We start from the raw sequence: 7165 nt of genomic DNA, 5'->3' as shown, positions 1-7165 counted from the left end.
GGTTATATGTTCGCCATTACATTCCCTATAAGTGAGATAAAACGAGGTAAAAATGATTGGAGAAGCGAGGAAATGCAAATCTCGGCAGGGATGTATTTCTTGGGCTGTAGGATTCATAAACGCTCTAGACACAGTCCCGTGAATATCAAAATTTCAAGCTATGGCATCATATTTATTTTATAATCTTGATAATAAATGTCAAGAAATAAATATGGGTTAAGACGAGTTCACTACGCTGACGGGGAGGGGTTTATTGATGGTAATTGTTCTATCTATTTTGTTCATTATCTATTATCGATCAGTTCATAACACGTTACAAAGCTTAGGAGTAGGGACCCTTACTCACGGCTAACAGGGGTTTTTGGGGTTTTTAAGGGTTATTGATCTATCTTCGTTATTCATTATCCATTATCCATTATCGGGCAGTTCATTATATGCTACAAAGCCTAGGAGCCGGGACACTTACTCTCAGCCAAAAGGCTAAGCTAAGGTCCTAGCCCTAAAGCCTTGTTGTGATCATTGCGAATGCACCGTTCCCGGAGGTACTGCAATACCGGGCCGATGCGTGGAGTGGACAGAGCAAGCTCTTATTCCATCTCCGGAATGCAAAAATCAAAAGGCCAAGCTAAGGACCTAGTATCTAAGGCCAAGCTAAGGACCTAGCTAGGCAGGCCAAGCTAAGGACCTAGCATCAAAGCCTTGCTAACAGGCCAAGCTAAGGACCTAGCATCAAAGCCTTGCTACGACCATCGATAATGCACCGAAAGATTTATTCGAAATGAAGAGAAACTACGCTGACGGTGATCCATGTTCACCCCCTTGACGTCACGAGCACAATGGTGTGCTCGGCAAATCGCGCTGTATATACGCAGAGAAAGGCGTTTGACTGTCACACGCGTAACACGCTAATTTCACGTAATAACACCGCGATACAGGCGCAGAACATGCTATTACCATGCTCCGCCCACGATTACCCGCTGAAATTTCCCGTCCTACCCATGTGTAACTACGCCCTGGCCGCGGCCAGAGCACGTCGTTCCGCGTCATTTCCGCGTCATTACCTCGTGTTGACCACGTGTGCGGCACGCGGTTTAACACGTGCTCAAACTTTTGAGCAGCTCAAAAGTTTTGAACGCGGCCAACCATGTGAAAATTTCCGACCGCGAGTAAAGCACTGCTCTATCTCGTCTATATGGCGGTTTCAAAACGTCCAACAGCGCCCAACGACATCTGCTTCACGGCCATAAGTTTACGGCCGCGGTCCAGCCTCGATAACCTCGTGAAAGGCTGTGTCCACGCGCTCTCAAGAGATGAACAGCGCAAAATTTATTTAATTTCCGACCTCGTGTTATGCACTGCTGTAACTCGTCTGAATGGCGATCTCAATGCGTCCTATAGTCTGTGTGACCGGCCCCTTGCTTGTGCGGCACAGTTCATGTCATGGGAACCTGTCGTGGCTTCAAATCCAGCTCCGGACTTCCTGTGCCGAGTTTGTATGTTCTCCCCGTGCTTGCGTGTGTTTCCTCCGGGCACTCCGGTTTCCTCCCACATTCCAAAAACATGCATTTCAGGTGAATTGGCCGGTCGAAATTATCCCTAGGTGTGAATGAGCGAATGAGTTGTCTGTCCCTGTGTGCCCTGCGATTGGCTGGCAACCAGTTCAGGGTGTCCCCTGCCCACTGCCCGGAGATGGCTGGGATGGGCTCCAGCCCCCCTGCGACCCTAATGAGGATAAGCGGTACGGCTAATGAGATGAGACGAGATGAGATGAGATTTTGAAAATATTGTGCAATGAAAGTTATATGTTGACATTGTTAATTTTCATCACATTGCTGCTGTTTTATTTGACTCTTGGATTTTGCTCTGAAATCGTTGTATGAGAAATGTTTTTATCTATTTTCTTACACTGTAAAAGTTTGAACGATAGTTTTTTATTAAAAAATGAAACATTTTCAGTGCCCAAAATCTTTGTGCTCTGTTTATTGTAAATATAAACTAATTTAAGGAGGGAGGGTTTACTTATTCAATGATCAAAAAGTATCTGTATCAGATCACTATCGATTGATACTACCATGTATTTACTTGGATCGGATCAATACTAAAATTCAGAGTATTGCCTACTCGTACTTATCATTCTTAAATGGACTAAAAATGACCGTCAAATTTATATAAGATATGAGTTTAAATGATTGATAGAGAAAAAGTCTCAAGTTATTTGAGAGAAGGTCACTCAAAAGGCTTTGGTTTTAACCCGGCATGCCTGTTTTTCCCTTTTAGATGATTTGCTCATTTTGTTTTTATGATATTTATTGCAACATGCTTGAAAAGAAACAAATAAATCACTTTCTAAACGGCAGGATCTTTTCTGTCCTATTGTATTGTCACATCAAACCCAACCAACATGGAGACTACTGTAAGAAAAAGTAATCTCATGTGGTACTTGTTGGCGCATGTTGCCTGGAACTCGCAGCTCTCACAGGAATCTTTTGTGCCAGGAGTCCCTGAAGAGTAGGACAATTTACTCTTGCATCATGCTCCTTTTCCTCAAGTACTTCCTCTACAAGTGAGCAGACTTAGGCGACTTCTTGGCCCGGCACTACAACTCCAAGCTACCTTTATGACATTTTGTGGACAAACAGCTGTCTGGCTGGTACCTCCAACATTGTGGCAGGATTCAACATGCAGACACCGAATAATGTTACACAGAAACATGGTTGCCAGCATTCTCTTTCATCATCTATTTTTATGCCGCCGTGTTTACCTGCACGCCGCCCTGATCCTCTCTCACCCATTTCCTTCCCACGCCTTGCTTTTTTACAGTTGACACAGACTTTCCCAAATGGAAGGAGTGTTAATTAAGAAGAAGGAGGGTGCCGCGCCATGGATAGATGCTCATCACAGCGGGTGTGATGACTCAAATTAGAGCCGACGTGCAAACTCGTGGGCAGTGTAGCTATGTTGTTTCGTTTAATTAATATAATAGAGCATGTTGGTCCAGAGACTTTAATGGGGAGTCCCTGAGACAAAGCGGAACACTCAAGTTATTGCATTTACTCATAAACAAGAGATGTGATTTTTCTACATGTAAGACCATGAACCTGGGGTGTTGTGCAATTCAACTCTTTCTGTCTTTAGTCCATTCGTCCAATCATCACTTTGTCCATCTGTCTGTCAACCTGTCTGTCAATCCGTCCAACCACGTAGTAGTCCCTCGGTTATCCCGGTTAATGGGGACCAGAACCCCCCGCGAAAAGTGAAAATCCACAAAGTTTCATGGGTAATGGATCCAAATAGGCTCGGCAGGGCGGGTTTATTGGGGTTGCTATGTAACTTACCCGTTTGCAGTAGGCCAGCCTCGTTATTTCCTTCCATACCAATGCCGTCTGAGTCGCTACCTGGACCTGATAACAATCCACGGAGCACCTGGGGGTGATCACCATTTCTTTGTGCTCTTCTAATTTTCCTAAGAGTACGATATAATTGATTTTTGTTGTAACATGCTGATAAAATACTAGCTCAGCTGTTGTTTTTTTAGGTGGGGTGAAAACGTTGACTTGTGTGCCCGCACTGCTGTTTGACTGACAGCATACACCATTTGCGCACACAGTCATGCCCACCCAACACATAAAGCCCTATCTAACCTGTTCTCGTGATAGCATTTGCTGAGTGCTTCTGTTGTCTGCTTTGAAAACAATGTATGTTATGTTGATATAAATGACAATAAAGTCAATTCAATTCAAAATCAGTGAACTAAATGTAACCGAAGCCTGAAATAGCGAGGGGTCTCTGTCCACTTTCATCCATCGGTTGACATATCCAGCATCCCTCCATCAATCTATGAGTCCAACCATCGTGCACTGTCCATCCATCCATCTTAATCTTACTGGCATCAATCGATTTTAACAACACTCCATCATCTTTGCTTCTAAACTTTTTCTCATCCATCATCTCCAACTTATTACTCAAGAAACGTCGTGACTACATTTTTAATGCAATCATCCTTTCAAATACCCCATCTTCTAAAATAAAGGCGAACATTTCGAATTACACAACAGAGATGCGCTCCGGCTGCCGTTCATTACCGAGCATTTTTTTTTTGGGCCGGCTAAACTGTCCACACACAAAACCACATTCACTCCCCCCCCTACACACACACACACACACACACACACACACACACACACACACACACACACACACACACACACACACACACACACACACACACAACAAAAAATGTGTGGATCAATAAACTGGGCACAACTGCAAATATTTTTGTTATTTCAGCTGTACTGTTATTTATTTGGGTTTTCTTTTTCCAAACAGCTCGTGTGGGTTTTTTGGGGGGAATGTTTGACACCATCGAGCTGGCCCATAAACGTGACAAGCCAACAACACGATGGTACAGCAAAATGAGGACGTAAACACAAACAAACACTGCATCATTTCCATGACTAAAATTACGCAAAAATTCTGAGGACAGGTCTTATCCCATAAATTGGGATGTTTACTTTGAACAAACTCAAAGCTGGTTGGTGCTAAACACTTGACAGCAGTGGCATAATGCTAAGTTCAGTAATTTATGCTGTGTATTTATAATTCATATTTTTAGGAACAGACTATAAATATAGTTAACAATAAATACAATCTAAATAGATTTTGTGATCTGTTTAGTGCCCCCTAGTGGTGTAAGAACTTCAGTCCTTAAAAAAGAAAACAATATTGATTTATATAATAGGCAAACATACATGAACTATCATATAAAGGTGCATTTCTTGAAATGCTTGTAGGGGAAATTTGTATTTACTCTGCATCACATGAGGCTCACCTAGAGGCAACTGTCTGCCATTGTCTGCCATTTTTTTTCTGTGGGTAACCCCTAAAACTAAACACCATATGAAAGGCAGTAAAAAAAATGAGAAGAAAAACAGTGCAGTTCGGTCACTGAGTCTCCGTTGTTTGAAGCACTCGTTTTCAGTGGCACTACACAATACAGCTACATGTAATGTTCAAATGTTAAGGATTTTTTAAAATAGCGCTTTTTTAAACCAACATGGGGGCGGCACGGCAGTTAAGTGGTTAGTGCATCCGCAGCACAGTTCTGAGGTTTTGGGTTTGTGCGGAGTTTGCTTGTTCTCCCTGTGCTTGTGTGTGTTTCTTCCGATTTCTTCCCAAATTCCAAAAACATGCAAGTCATGTTAGGTGTCCCCTGCCCACTGCCCGAAGATGGCTGGGATGGGCCCAGCACCCCCGTGACCTACTGGGGATAAGCAGTGCAGATAATGGATGGATAAACTAACATGTGTTGTGTTTATTACTTTGTACGAAATATTATTAAACCTGTTACCGTACAAAATTACATATGTCCCACCCAGCATTAATATTAAGTGTGTCTGCGTGTGTGTGTGTGTGACATTGAGTGTGACCTTTTCTTGCACTCCACGTGCATGATAATTAGTCATTCTAATTAAAGTGATATTTTTACACTTATACCCTGACTATTTGGATCTTCGTGTCATAAAGGCACTTTATCTTCAATCATGTCTTTGTGTTCCTGCTTATCTCAAGTGAAGAAAGATGTAAAATCTGTGATTGATGCAAACCAAAACACTTACGACTACTTCGAAGGTTACAGTTCACGAAGAGCTATTTTCTGCAAGTGGAAGAAAAGACCAAAGATAAACAGAAAGATGGAATTCAGAGGTAAATAGCTGTGTTTTCTATTTTAAAACTGTGAGTAGATGTGCTAAATCAAAGAGACAGATGGTTCCTAGTGCTTGGGAGGAATTATTTGTAATTAGTTTCATCTCACATTTCAAATAAATCACTTAACATTTGGACAGCTCTACTGGATTAAGCAACGATTCAGAAACAGGATGGATTTAGTGTCCAATATGAAAATCTGTTTTCACCTCAAACTGCCCAAATGGATACTTAGAGAGTATCGTTATTGCCTCTGCGTTCTGTGTAAGAGGGTCTTTGGGGGCACTTTTGAAAGGGACATTTAAATGTTTGAGCGTAAGGATTTTTTTTCAACATCTCAACTCATGTTGTTGGATTCTCATCACCAGCGAGGAAACCAAAGGTGGTGATAATTTTGTTTGCGATCTATATATATCTGTTTTTTTGTCTTGTTGTGGGTCTGTCGACCCAAGGAAAGGGGTGATGGGTTTATTGACTCAGCATTGTTCCCCAATAAGACATTCCTTACTCCCAGGCCAGAACAACATTAAATATCAACACTATATTTTACAAGCAGTCAGGTTGGTTACCCCGGATGTGAAAACTGGTCTGTTCGTCCCCCCATTTCAGGATTTGAGTCTCCAACTGGATCTACAATTAGGGTAATGATACACAAAACATAATGAACATAAATTTAAAAAAATATCGGTAATATGTAATTGTCCAAAAAGTCCATGACAGCAACGGTAGAGCTTCCCATATCAGCCGGCTGGTCGATGCAGACCTTGACATGCTTTAAGTCCAAGTGAAGGTCTGCTGACTCATCTCAATAGGTCCTTCGCGCTCATTTCACCACCAAACAGGCAGCCAGGAGGGACAGGATAAGAAAAGTACGCAGGTCGGCATCAAATATAAGTTATAAAATAGAAGATTTAAAATCCCCCAATGAGCTTGCAGGTCTTATGTCAGGAGGTAGGGCATTCCACAGAGCCAATGGCCGGGTTGAGGACACTCTTGAGCTTGTAGATTTCTTCTAGGTCCTTGGAGTCACAAGTAAACCAGCATTTTCCGAGCGGAGACTCAATGCAGGTACATAGGGAGAAATCAAATCAGATAGTTTCGAGGGCGCAAGTCCATGCTAACATTTGTATGTTTGTAAGATAACTTTAAAGTCACATCTTAAGCACCCCGGGAGCCATGGCAAGTCAATATTGTGATCATGTCGTCAAACTTTCTTGTCTTAGTTCTAGTCTTGCTAGTTCTAAGTCTCACTTCTTATTTTAACCAGCAGCAAACTTTTGATGCAAGACATCGGGAGACCAGAGACCAATACATTACAGTAATCAAGCCGAGAATTAATAAACGCATGAATTATTCTCTCAGCATCTGACTGTGACCGTATTGGGCGAATCATTGCAATATTAAGAACGTGGAAGATAGCTATTCTAGTAATGTATTTCACAGGTAACTGAACCAAATATAA

At 42.1% G+C, this 7165-nt stretch overlaps 1 pseudogene; it reads right to left on the bottom strand.

Annotated features, from left to right (window-relative positions):
- Window positions 1–520: 520 nt before the first annotated feature.
- On the bottom strand, window positions 521–655 carry LOC148373541 (U2 spliceosomal RNA; annotated as a pseudogene).
- Window positions 656–7165: the final 6510 nt, after the last annotated feature.

Source organism: Urocampus carinirostris, chromosome 1 (assembly GCF_059441175.1).
Source record: "Urocampus carinirostris isolate Australia breed hairy pipefish chromosome 1, RoL_Ucar_1.0, whole genome shotgun sequence".
In the NCBI taxonomy this organism is placed as follows: domain Eukaryota; kingdom Metazoa; phylum Chordata; class Actinopteri; order Syngnathiformes; family Syngnathidae; genus Urocampus; species Urocampus carinirostris.
The sequence above is the reverse complement of the archived record's forward strand: the minus strand, read 5'-3'. Positions and strand labels throughout refer to the sequence as shown.